Source organism: Capsicum annuum, chromosome 12, assembly GCF_002878395.1.
Source record: "Capsicum annuum cultivar UCD-10X-F1 chromosome 12, UCD10Xv1.1, whole genome shotgun sequence".
NCBI classification, from domain to species: Eukaryota; Viridiplantae; Streptophyta; class Magnoliopsida; order Solanales; family Solanaceae; genus Capsicum; species Capsicum annuum.
Window position 1 is genome coordinate 232136712 of NC_061122.1, and position 15046 is coordinate 232151757.

The 15046-nt window shown below is 35.6% G+C and overlaps 1 protein-coding gene and 1 pseudogene across 1 annotated transcript in view; both read right to left on the minus strand.

Moving 5' to 3' along the window:
• Window positions 1-428, minus strand: part of LOC107850264 — a 5814-nt pseudogene extending 5386 nt beyond the window's left edge.
• Window positions 1-15046, minus strand: part of LOC107850263 — a 66535-nt gene that overhangs the window by 13474 nt on the left and 38015 nt on the right. The window lies entirely within an intron of this gene.

A 15046-nucleotide genomic window follows, 5' to 3' on the forward strand; every position in this document is an offset into this window, starting at 1 on the left:
CTGGTTCTTGAAAGTTGATTTCCATTTAAGGAGAGCAGTTGCTTCCTCAGTGGAAGCAAAAGTAATTGTAAAGAGAGTGAAAAACTGAAGTAAAGAGAATATTTTCGAAACCATCATGTTAAACGATTTTGAGTTGATAATTTTTGTTGTTGATGAAATTGGTGCAGGGTACACTATTTATATTGTAATAAAACAATACAAGCCTTGCGTGTAAACTAACGCGTAGAATCAGAACGACTTTAAAGTCAATGAGTCTTCGTTTTGTTGAATAATCATCTCCATATGCTTGTTTGTATGTGTTTGAACTTTCTTCATATCAATCAATTCCATTGTTACTGAAAGAATGCATTGTTAATGGGTTGTACCTCCCTCAAAAAAAAAAAAACATCGGAGGAAATTAAGTCAAGAAAGATAATGAATTTTAAGTGGTAGATGTGTTGTATTTTCCAAGTCTTGCTGTACATCACACAAATTCATTCAATTTGATGTAAAATTCCAAAGCTTGCATAAGAAAGTCCTTATACTTGATTAGACATCTATTTATGTGGACCTATTTTATTGAAAAAAATACTTTGCTGGACCAATAATTGATCTAGTCAAGTATATTTAAGTAGCCAAAAGAGTAGTAGAATGTCATTCTCAAACATTAAAAATTTTGTCGAAAGTTTTACTCTCGAAAAAAAGAAAGAGCCCACTGCAAATACTTAAATTTTGTCATTCTCGAGTCAATGTACAAGTTTCTTCCATGGAAATTCATAAGATAATATTTTTTTCATGTCTTGATGAGAAATTTCAAACAAATCCCTTTCACTTCCAAATAAATAAAAAGATATAGTTCATTACCAATGTAGTCTTGCCACTTTAACATTATCACAAAATAAAGCTCACTGATATTAAATTTAATAGCAAAATGAAAAAGGGCATGGAATAATTCAATTTAATTCAGACAAAAATCATATGGTATGTGATGCAGATATGTTTGGGTCTCATTTCTCATCTTTAAACTAGTGGAGCATATCCACTCTTAGACTAACATTATATCTAATATATTTTGAACTATACTTACTTTTCATAACATTAAAGTCACAAAATTCTTGCTATAGAAATTTCAAAGAAAGTTGCATCACAAAAAATCATTCAATTTGATGTAAAATATCAAAGCTTGCAAAAGAAAAAACAAAACAAATGGCAAATCCTTATACTTGATTAGACAGTTATTTATGTGGACCGATTTTATTAAAAAAAGAATACTTTACTTTGACCTAATTGTTACGACCCAAACAGGGGCCCTGGCCGTAACGGGTATTCCGAACCATGAAGGGCCGAAACACCCCTATCTTTCTGGTAATCATGCACATAATTCATATGATAACAGAAATGCGGAAGATACACAATATTATGAAAACATGGTCATGAATCACATGAAAACAAAAATGGGAAGTAATGTCCCACAACCTCTATCAACATCTGAAAAACCGTCTGCGAAATCTCTACTACATGACTGAAACAAACAACTGTCTGAAAAACTGAGACAAGGCCCCCAGTAGACCCAAAAACTACTAAATGATAAATAAGCTGCCAGATATTAGGCCTTCCGGAATATAGAAGGCTCACCAAGTGACTCTGCAAATCTGCCTGAAGGATCTACTGATTTTCTGGACCCCTAGACTGTACCTTTGAACCTGGGAGGGGAAGAGTTCAATACAAATGTACTGGTTCGCAGAGTAATCCAAAAAAATAAAAATACAATATTTTATAAAATATAAGTGAGAGATATTATAAATCAGTTTCGTATCAAATCATTTGAAAATACATGGGCATAATGTAATAATTTTTCAACAACCATGCAATGCAACTGAGTTAGGTGGAATACCCTACAATATCTTATTTATACCAACTGTTAAACCTCGGTTGCCGCCGAGATTAGAGTATAAGTGAGGGGAAGACACACAAGATCACACAGCAGGGTATCTCGACCCAATGAAGTATGGCAGTGCACAAGATCACAAAGCATGGCTCCTAACCATAGTCCCAAATTGGGATAACATATATCAGGTACACAATATCACAAAGCAGGGTACCAAATTCCCTTGTCGGCAAAGACGGTTTCCAGCAATGAGCCCTTTCACTCAAACGCCTTCTTCGGGCATCCACCTATCTCATGTAAAATCAATTCATTCAAACTTTATTTAATTCAATTACATCTCATATTCTGTAGGGTATCGTCATACCCGACTTGCAAGTCATTAGTATCACATCACTCTTTTCATTCAACCATTATATTCAACATGTTTCAACATAAACAACCCTCTCCTTGCAAGTTAAAATCATCTCCAATCATAACAATTTTCAAAACATTTCATTTCATGCTTTTCAAGATGCTTTCAAACAATTCACATCATATGAAAATTTAAAACAAAATCATATCAAGAGAGGGATTCCATATAATTCATCCTCTCAAGTTATCATCTTTTCGAAACACATGCATGTACATATATAATATATCAAAACACTTTGGGCAAAGGCCTAAAGACCAAATCAATATCATTGAAACATTTAAATCATGATTATATTCGTAATTTCAAAACCCCCATTCTTAAAACATGAATTTCAAGCCCATGAGATTTTTTGGATAGCCCTACGTACCTCTATTTCAGAAAGTGGTGGGTGCTTCTTGAAGCCTACATTGCGGGGATTCCGATTCTTCAATTTGTTTTGAAAATCCATGGTTGAATCTTGAACTACTTGGGTTTTTAGTTTGAAACCCTAAAGAGTGTGGAATTTCAATTTGTTATGGCATTTTCTGAGTTTGGTATCGTCATACCAAGACTTGCAAGTCATGATTTCTGAGCCATAATACATTAAGATAAATCTTTCATTTAAAGCAAAGCTTAGACCACCCAAAAACATGCAACTAATATAGAATATTTCGTGTTCCGAAACTCAAGTCAAAATCATGCAAAAACTTCATCAAACATGTGGTGGTCTAGTGCTTTTAGCAAATCATGCACTAGTTTATTACATGCATTATGAACATTAAACATTCATGCTAAATTCCCTCTTTAGTGATTTAAAATCACCTCTAAATCATAACAAGAGTTCAACCATTTCATATAGTGCTTTTCAAGAATGCATTGCAAAATAATTCATATGCTATGAAAAATCTGAAAATTCATAATAAGAGGGAATTCACCAAAATTCATGCTCTCAACAAGAATTCATTCTTAAATACATGTTTTCATACATACATATTTTCAAATCACTTTGGGGAAGGTCAAAAGACAAAAACAATGATGTTAAAACATCTAATACGTGAATATATACATAGTTTCAAAAAACCCATTCTAAAACATGATTTTTGTATGCCCATGAGAATTTAGAAAAACCCCGCGTATCTCTATTTCGAAAAATAATAGGTGCTTCTTGAAGCCTGTGGATTGGGGATTTCGAATCTCTAATAAACAGTTGAATCTTGATTTAGTTGGGTTTATAGTTTGAAACCCTTGGGAGTGTTCTTGAGAATTTTTTTGATGAATTGGATGTATTTTGGAGAATTGGGGACTGAATTTCATGTTTATGGCTGAATAAGGGTGGGAAAAGGACCATTTTGCCCCAAAAATGGAGTGTCTAAGTCACTTGAAACCATTACATAGGCGCCGCCTATGATGCATACTACTTTGAAAGGCCATAACTTCTTGCTCGGGTGTCGGATTTTAGCAAAATTGGTATCATTGGAAAGCTAACTCGAAAACCTATCATTTGAGACATAGTAGGCTCCCTAATTAGACATATAAAGACAGTTATGGTCGATGGAAGCTGACACAATTTACAACGTCCACTAAAACTTAGTCGATCGAAATAGTTTCAACTCGTCCTTGAGTTGAAGGACTTCTATGGTTTAAATTCAAGATTGAATGGATTCACATGCTACACAAATAATTAACATGCCGTATTGGCATAGGATTTTATGGCTTCGGGATTTATCAACATATTGGAATCATGGTCTATATTGTAGCCCGAAATGCGGGGCGTTACATTATCTCCCCCTTGGGATCATTCGTCCCCGAATGATGGATAGAATGTCGAAGTCTTAAGGGTATGGGATAATGCAGACATGATATGTTCCCTAAGAAAGAATACACTGATCGGAAACATGACTATAAGATTGGAGCTACTGATATTTTAAATGCTTATGCCGGACATGCATTAATACACAACTGAAGCGACTCATAGGATGAATTCTCATAATGAATCATGCATATCTGATGCATGGATCTATGACCGAGTTGTTCTCATGAATGTAGGACTGAATAAAATGATAAGCTGAACTTTTCTATTGGACATGCATTTCTAATGCATGCATATTTGACTGAACTGACGTATGAACGTATGACTGAATACGCAATGATAACTGGTACGAAGCTTGTAATAAGAATATATGCATGCAATGGAATAGGGTATCTCCCCTTAGGGACACTACGTGCCTCTATGAATGCTCAATTCACTAGGATACTCAAAAAATTGAGACGATGCACAAGTCACCTACGAATTGATTCATAACTGAACATCCGAAATTTGAACCTAATGCATGACGCATGAACTGAGCTATACTCGCAATTACTAGTATACTCTATCTTGAAAAAGTATCATGTCTGAGATTTTGGATAGCATGAATAAATGAAAAGATGAGAAAACAAGTCATGCGAATCTGACTGCTAAACTGACTTACTGGCTATACAGGCTGAATTAGGCTGGATCCTCATACTTAACTGGAGCATCTCATCAACGCTCTCTCTAAGGGAGTTCTAATAGTAATATGGAGCCACGATTCTTAGGTATGGATTACACAAGACATCCAAATGAGGAAATCACAACCTTGACACTACTCTGCAGTCTGGAATATGGACATATAACTCCTAAATTAGGATAGAATTTTCAGACTTTTGGCAATACAACTTCTTACTTTCAGGCTTAGCGCACTTCCCGAATATCACTTAACTATACTATTCTCCTTAAGTATCATATTCATTCAACTCGGCTTAAAATTTTCATATGAGCATTGACAAATCTTTCTACTAATGTCGAAAATAACTTAATCCCTTCGTCGTGATCAAGCCTAATTCTAAGTCATAAAAATACAACATGCCAGACCACTCTATTATTCTAAACCATATGATTCCACCTTCTATACCTCTTTTAAAGATCACATTCTAAGCATAACATGCCTTACCACTTCAATGACTACTCTGAACTCTTAATATGAAGTCGGTAATGCATATTGCGACCTTCCACTATAATCCCAAAACATCATTCAAGCCTAATTTATAACCACATATGAACTTCAAAGCAAACACTCATAAAGGCATACTTCACATATTCTCCAAACCACTATCAATCTCAGTCCCATGAGCTACCCCAAGGACATACACATACAAAATTCCACTAACCATCACATAAATAAAAACTTGGCCCCAAATCTTACTTCATACTTATGGCCTTATCTAAAAAGCGTACTATGATCTTCCATCAACAAGGAATAATTACTCACCACCACTATCATCACATAAGGAGGAGTCACAAAAAGGTTAGAACATAAGATATGGAATCATGGAATGATACTATATGAAGCTTGATACTCATCTGAGGCCTGAGGAATAGCAAAACAACAACAGGAACTCACCAAAGCGCTCTGAATTTAGGGTATTCATGGCTATAAACTGAATCTCACCAATCATTTAGCGTAAAACATGAGTTATGGAAACGGAGCATATTACAAAGAGTGAGTACATGACTCTCTATCATATGTATGAACGTGAACTGATCATGGAACTAAATCTTAAAGCATGAGTAGGTATTTGGATCACTAAGAAATACTGAGATAGGAATGGGTTGAGATTCACCCTTACTTTTTTGATGTTCTATATCATCATGAAATCAGTACAAGAATTTGAGAGTCTTACTTGGTTATTCGTTTAGTCATCTCTCCCTTAGCTTCAAGCCATCATCTTAAGTTTTTGGGAGATACCTTACTAGACTTTAAACTTAACTACACTCACTGCACTCTAGGTTCTAAAATATGACAATACAAAAAATTAATAAAACTTAACCCGAAAGACCACATATGAGAGTAGAACGCCCACTGCCAATACTACCTCCTGAGGCACACTCTATCATTCTGTAACCCCAATAGTCATCATCTATTACTCGAACACTTACTAACTTTAAATCTTCATAAGTATCCCAAAGTTGAAGTGCACACCCTCTAGTGCCTCTACTCTTATTTCTATTAGCACGACTTTCAAGGACTCAAGCTTAGATTATAACACCTAACATGGGTATCACCATGTCTTCAATGAGCCACTCTATTTCTATCGTAGTCTACCAACATAGCAACTTCAAACTTATTTTCCTTTACCATGAGAATCAATTTCATATCAAAAGGCTCAACGCTATCAATCAAAGGTCCTTCAGTTGGCCATTTAGAACACCATATACCATCTAGCTAGTCTTTTTCCACCTAGCAACTCAACGGTACCACTAGCCACGCGTAACAAGTAATAGCCTTAGAAAGAATGCCGCCACCTCATGTCACCTTAGGCATACTTCTACATCACACGTACAATATCATACATCACAACAAATCAAATAAACCTAATCTCTTGTATACACCGTTCAAGCCTATTAGATCACTTTCATAAAACTAGTATCATTACCCAATTAATCATCGCAACTATCTGAATGGGCATCAACTATTCAAACTTAGTGTCTATTGTTGAATGTAAACGTGATCCACAACCAGACCTTACGCACAATTCTCACTAGAAAACTATGAAATAACCATCAAGAAACACTAGTACATTAGAACTTCATAGCCACACGAAAAAAATCGATCGTGACCTTACGGTCTTCCTTATCATAACTCATTAGCATGTACTATTTCAACACATCAAACCTACTAATTTAATTTCACAAAACGTGCATCATCGATCTCATGCCACTATTTTTTTTTACCACCACATCCTTCACTTAAATTCAAATGTATAGTTTAGTATCAATCATCTACCACCAATGATGAGTGCAAAATAATATGCTAGTCCATAAAATTGACACGTTCTATTCAAACATCTTAAAATCCACTACCTACCTTATCACAAGTTATACTAGTTTACAACTACCAACGAAAAGAAGGTTAAGGGGTAAAGTCATATAATAGACATGATCAACCTTAATTTGATATTATAACCCCATACAATCTTCTCTACTTATGCGGATTTCTCACCTCATACTTACTTACTTAAGCATATATTTAGACTGCCTTCAAATTCCTCAAACAACCATGAGTCTATAATCATAACTTACTCGCTAATATAGCCATTTTCACATTCAAGAAACCAACAAATCACCCTAACTAACAACTCCTTCTCTACCTTCTACTAATAACACACAAGGACGAATCATCACTTTACCGGCTCAATCTCATGCAACCAGATTCAGCTATACATACATTAAACTTACACAAGAACAACAAGTTGGACAGCAAGTTCTAGTGAATAAAAATAGGCCTCACACGGCTTCACTAATCTTTGATTTTGTATTTTGAACAAGAAAATGAGATGAATGACAAGTCAACTATGCTAGTGAATCGAAAGAGCCCGACACGGCTTCACTAGAGTTTATTTTTCAACAACACTTTGATGACAATATTTCATGATATAGAGATTTAATACGCAATAATCAATGAATTAAGAATACACATCTTAACCTGTAGAAATAAAATCGGAGTCAAACACTTCCTCCATAGACTACCATACTGTCCACATATGGTACTAGCTACCAAATTAGTTTATCACTATAAAGGGGTAAATCATCCTCACTTTGACTTCTAACTTTGTGACTTCACATCACCAACTTCTTGGTCTAATTTCATTACCAATAGGTCTTGACAACAACACTTTAACACACACTACTATTCGAGTGGAAATACAGTTCCAATATTCTGCTACACCTTATTACCTCTAAAGCGTGACACTGGCAACATAAGTTCTGAAAAAAACTGAATACACTTAATACTGTAGGCTAAAAAGCACGATTTCATCAAAATCAAGGTTCACACTAGAACTAACATACTCTAAAGCACTAACGGACTCTTCTCAAGTCCTTGCAAAAATCTTATATGATTCGATCAGAACGAACCATACCATTTAGACTCTAAACTTCTGTACTTGAATCGGCCCAATGATAAGACATGTCTGAGAATGTCTGAGTAAGGAAAGAATTGGGATGGCTGTTACTTTCGTATAGGCGACACCATAGCACAAATTTGAGTATGAAAGAGGAACATTCTGAATCTATTACATGAACTAGAACATGAAGAAAGAGAGACATTCCTAAAAACCTAGTAGCCTCCTGCTTATAAGTGTGGCGCGCTACATACCCATAAACAAGACTCTACCCGACGCGATTTTGCAGACACCCTGGGACCCTGAACTGTGCTCTGATACCAAGTTTGTCACGACCCGAACCGGGGTCCTGACCGTGATGAGCATCCCGAACCATGAAGGCCCAAAACACCCTATCTATTTTGTAATCATACACATAATTCATATGATAAAAGAAATGCGGAAGATACACAATATTACAAAAAAATGGTCATAAGTCTAACAAAATCAATAATGGGAAATAAAGTCCCACAACATCTATCAACATCTGAAATCCGTCTGCGAAATCTCTACTACATGACTAATAAAAATAGTATGTAATCTGGGACAAGGCCCCCAGTAGACCAAAACATGACTAGAGATAAATATCTGAAAGTAAACAGGCCTTCAAGAATATAGAAGGCTCACCACTGCACAATCTGATCTGTGATCTGAAATATCTACTATTCATCTGGAAGTCTCAAAACCTGGAAGGAGGGGGGGTCAGCACAAAAGTACTGGTACCTTCTGAAAATATGTAACCTGTCTATAAATCTCAAACTCTGATCTGTGTATTCCTTCTGAGTTAGGTGGTATCCCCTACAAGTCTGATATTCCACGGGCGATATGAAATCTGCCATTGACTCGGCGGGGAAGCCTCCAACCCGAGTATACAGCAAGGGTTGGAGTTCCTAAATCTGTTATGCCACACGAAACTTAAGTTAGCATATAATAATATACCCGGGTCGGCAAACCACGGTTTTAGGCAAAGAGTTTTCTAAACTCACGCCTTCTTCGGGGAATCACCTAAGCTCTCTTTATGTCCTATTTTAGCCTTTTCTGAACATGCATCATTCTAAAGTTCTAAAACATTCAAATCTAATAAAGTCTGATTTTTGTATTCGTCTGTGTCTGTTATGGCATTTTCTGAGTTTGGTAGCGTTATATCAAGACTTGCAAGTTATGATTTCTGAGCCATAATACATTAAGATAAATCTTTCATTTAAAGCAAAGCTTAGACCACCCAAAAACATGTAACTGATATAGAAGATTTCATGTTCCGAAACTCAAGTCAAAATCATGCAAAAACTTCATCAAACATGTGGTGGTCTAGTGCCTTTAGCAAATCATGAACTCTTTTATTACATGCATTATGAACATTAAACATTCATGCTAAATTCCCTCTTTAGCAATTTAAAACCACCTTTAAATCATAACAAGAGTTCAACCATTTCATATAGTGCTTTTCAAGAATGCATTGCAAAATAATTCATATGCTATGAAAAATCTGAAAATTCATAATAAGAGGGAATTCACCAAAATTCATGCTCGCAACAACAATTCATTCTTAAATATATGTTTTCATACATACATATTTTCAAATCACTTTGGGGAAGGTCAAAAGACAAAAACAATGATGTTAAAACATCTAATACGTGAATATATACATAGTTTCAAAAACCCCATTCTAAAACATGATTTTTCTTTGCCCATGAGAATTTAGGAAAACCCCGCGTACCTCTATTTCGGAAAATAATGGGTGCTTCTTGAAGCTTGTGGATTGGGGATTCCGAATCTCTAATAAATTTTGAAAACCCACGGTTGAATCTTGATTTAGTTGGGTTTTTAGTTTGAAACCCTTGGGAGTATTCTTGAGAATTTTTTTGATGAATGTGGATGTATTTTAGAGAATTGGGGACTGAATTTCCTATTTATGGATGAATAAGGGTGGGAAAAGGACCATTTTACCCCAAAAATGAAGTGTTTAAGTCACTTTAAACCATTACATAGGCTCCGCCTATGATATTGTAATACCCCGGGAAATTTTTCGTTGAAATTTTGTGCCTAAACGTGTTGGTTCTATCTTCTAGAATGAATTATAAATTTTTCGTATGGAGTATCTTAGATTATCACCCACCATTGCGTATAATATCGAATAATATTTCCAACGATATATGGATCATCCAAAACGAACACCCGAGTGACGAGTTATGAACATTCCAATCGAACTGTGAATAGTAGTGAACAGTAAAACATGCAGGAAAAAGTACTGAGGCCTGGCGTATTTTTACTCCAAATTTAAATGATCGTAACTCCTTGTACATAATGATCAAGGTGATCTACTATATATCAACGGAAATCTCTGTGAGTCTTCTTTCCGATGAAATTGGTTTCATCCAATTTGTCTATCGGAGAAAAAAGTTATGGTCGATCTACTTAAGCCTACCAAAAGTGAATTTTTGGGTCAACTTCAAACGATCATAACTCATTGTACCAAATGATTTGGGTGACATACTATGTATCAATGGAAATATATGAGAGTCCTCTTTCTAATGAAATTGGTTTCATCCAATTTGGATATTGGAGTAAAACGTTATGATTGATCTACTTCAGACTATCAAAATAGTCCACCAAAGGACAGATTCGAGAATTATTTGATTTTTAGGGGCATTTTGGTCATTCTCCCTCACCCAAAATCCTTCAAAAACCTATATTAAAGCCTATTGAAAGCATTATATGTTATATTTCATCAAATTCCCTCAGAAAGAAAACCCTAAGCTCCTACATCCAACTTCAAGAACCTCCAAAGTTCACCATTAATTCTGCAAATTTATTCAAGATTCCAAGTTCCTAGTTCAAGAACCCCAAGAACCATCATTCAAAGGAACGATTAACATCTCAAAAATGAGTATCGATCTAAAGTTCATCATTCAAGGTATGTGGGGTTTTTCAACAAGAACTCTCTTTCGTTCTTGTGCCCAAAAGTAAGTTTCTTTACAAAGGCATGATTTTTATTTGATTTTTTATGAATTTGAAACATGAACCCATATCTTATGATGATTATTATGAAATCTTGATGTTTATGATTTTAAAAGATGAATTTACATGTGTGGAGATATAAAGCATGAATCTTGAACGATATTTATCATGATTTTGATATTTGGGTCGTGAATCCCCATTGGAAATTATATTGTTTTGAGAAAGTGTGTGTTATAAGCACGTTGATGTTGAATATTTGAGATATTTCGAATGATTTGACCTTTTGGTCTTAATGGAATTGTTTTGAACTCGAGTGTGAAAAAAATCCACAACGTGGTTGATTTTGATAGATGGGAAGCATGATGGCTCCTGATGTATATTTATATATTACTGAAATTATTTTGTTGTGGATTGTCTTTGAAATGATTTGAGCTAAGTCCGGAAGAAATCTTTAGCACCGAGTGGGAGGTATAAAGCGACCTTACTTCCCTAGAACTACGTGCCCCCATAGGAGTGAGCCTGAGGCTGATTTATATAGTGATCACTAGTTTGTGTGGATTTGATATCGATAGTCCTACTCCGATGGAAAGGATAGGACGTCTCTCCCCAACGTGGGTTGTACGTTGGACTCCATGTAGCTCACATGGTTTATGTCAGCTATAGGATCTCCCAGTGTGTGTGTGTTTCCTTGTGTCTATGGTGAATGGTGAAGTGATTTGAAAGTGGAATTGTGAAAGTTATTCTTTTGAAAGATTTAAATGATATTTATATTATGAGAATTGATATTCTTGATGAACTGAAAGTGATTGACAAATTATATGATGACTCACATGTCTTATTGTACTTATTGCATCCTCTCATGATTATGATGATTTTCTTTGGGCTATGTAAGTTTTTCATACATCCTGCATATTTCTTATAAATATTTATGATGATGATGTTTATAAAACTGCATACACCCCCATATACTCGGTTCCTTTCCATGGTACTGACCCGCATCTTCGGATGTGGGCTGCATTTTCTCGGAATGTAGGTTCAGGTGCTCATTTCTAGGTTCGACAGTGATTCTTCGGGCATGCTGTTCTATATCCTCTGTTGTGGTGAGTCCTCATGTTCCCAGGACGTGATGTCTGATGTTAGTTTCACGGAATCGTTTACATTTGATAACTGAGTATGAGTCAGTTGGGGCATGTCTCAATGGCTCGCTGGTTTTATTGATTTTCTTAGAGGCTTGTCAGACTAGTATATATGTTGGGAGTTGACTAATAAGTCGTATTTTGTAATCTTTCTGAAATCTTTTATTCTTTGATGTTATATTTGAGGGTTATTTATGGAAACCCCATTGATTTGTGTTGAACTGAATGAAAATGGCTCAAAGGGTTAGCTTGGGGCTACTCGTAGCCTCAAGCACCATGTGACGCTCCGGGACCCATTTTCTGGGGAATTACAGATATCGCCTATATTTACATAGGCGCCGCCTATGTTATCGCCTATATTTACATAGGCGCCGCCTATGCTATCACCTATGCTTTTCAATGGCCATGTGCGATTGGTTTCGCGATGCATACTACTTTGAAAGGCCATAACTTCTTGCTCGGGTGTTGGATTTTAGAAAAATTGGTATCGTTGGAAAGCTAACTCCAAAACCTATCATTTTACACATAGTAAGCTCTCTAATTAGACATGTACAAAGAGTCATGGTCGATAGAAGTTGACATAAATTATAATGTCCACTTAAACTTAATCGATCGAAGTAGTTTTCAACTCGTCCTTGAGTCAAAGGACCTCTATGGTCTAAATTCAAGCTTGAATGGATTCATATACTACGCAAATAATTAACATGCCATATTGGCATAGGATTTATGGCTTCGGGATTATCAACGCATCGGAATCATGGTCTATATTGTAGCCCGAAATGCGGGGCGTTACAACAACAATCTTTGCGGTAATCTGCCAACAACTTTTAGCATTGGAAGTGCACTCCAAAGCTTCAATTTGCATGGAAATAAGGTACAGGGAACAATTCCACTATCCTTGGAAAATTGCCAACGACTGGAAGTTCTTGATTTAGGAGACAATCTCCTCAATGATACATTTCCAATGTGGTTGGGAACTCTTCCTGAGTTGCGAGTTTTAAGCTTGAGATCGAATAAGTTGCATGGACCCATTAGAACTTTAGGGAGTGGAACCATGTATCTTGAGCTTCAAATGTTAGATCTCTCTTCCAATGCCTTCACTGGAAACGTACCAACGAGTATGTTTCAACATTTGAAAGCCGTGAGGAAAATTGATCCGTCAAAGAAGGCACCAAGTAATGAAGAAAATGGGTATTACCAGAACTCCATAGCAGTCGTAACAAAGGCATATTCCAAGCATCATAGGTGGTCTCATTGCACTTCGCGTTCTAAATTTATCTCATAATGGATTGGAAGGTCATATTCCGCGATCACTTGGAAGTTTATCTTCAGTTGAATCATTGGACCTGTCAGGTAACCATCTTGTAGGAGAGATACCAGCACAATTTGCTTCTCTTACAGCTCTCGAAGTCTTAAGTCTCTCCTACATTCATCTCAAAGGGTGCATTCCTCAAGGAAATCAATTTCATACCTTTGAGAACAATTCATATGAAGGTAATGATGGATTACGTGGATTCCCACTTTCAAAAGGTTGTGGTAATGACAGTCATGATTCAGCATCAGAGGAAACTTATACTGGATCTGAGTTTGATGAAGAAAGCAACTATGAATTTCTGAATGATTTTTGGAAAGCCGCTCTTATGGGGTATGGAACCGGACTATGTATCGTACTATCCATAATATATATCTTGATCTCAACTGGAAATATGAAATGGCTTGAAAGAATCATTGAAGAGCTGGGACACAAAATTATGATGGCATGGAGAAAGAAGCAGCGAAGGCAAAGGAATTACAGAGGAAAAAATAATCGCTTCTAGAAACTTACAGGTATTCAAAGCTAAGTTCTACACTCATATTAGTTTTCATGTTTTTTTCACTAACAACAATTAATGGATACTCTCTCCGAAGTTTATTTTTCTTATTGATAAGTGTTTGACGCTCACTATCTTATTTTTCAAATTTCAGATGTCAAGGATAAGAAGATGTTGGCGCAGTGGATTTGGTTACTGTTGTGTTCACTAATAAGCTTTATTTTAAGAGATGTCTGCATCTACATTTGTTCTTCTTTAGTTTGTATTAATCTACTTAAGCTTTATGAACTTAATATATTTTTCAAATTCATATGCTCAACTTTGAATAACTCGTTGCATAAGCCATTTAATTCATAGTTTCAAACCATATTTGTTTCGCAAACAGAAATAAACTTATAGCTCACTAAGTAACTGATCCATTACGAATTACAACAAGAAAATATTATGAATCAAAACTTGTCTTCTCTTTAGTATTCCATCTTCAAAAGTGTAGGTGAAGAATCCAAGAGGGACTCCCTTACAAAGGGAAAGAAAATGGTTTCGACAAAAGAAATCGCATCAGCAAAAGAACAAATAGATGTAACTTGGAAAAATCCCTCATTCATTGATACTGTAGCACTACTAAAACTTGAATTTTTATTTTCCTTTTTTACTTTGAGGAGTACCACCAATTTTTTTCTTAAAAGTTAAAGAGGTAGAGGAAGACTGAAATGTAAACCAAGTCTCGAGTACATTGAAGTTGTCACATCAGAATCAAAAATTAAACTTAAAGTGAAGAGAATAGAAGTTGACTGATATTTAGCTATTAGAGTGAAAAATACTTTCACCTGAACTGACAATTCAAATTAAAAGGATGTCGTCGTAGAAAATATAATAGTAGCACAACAAATGATTCTCTACTTTTTAAGCTTGTTTTATTTTT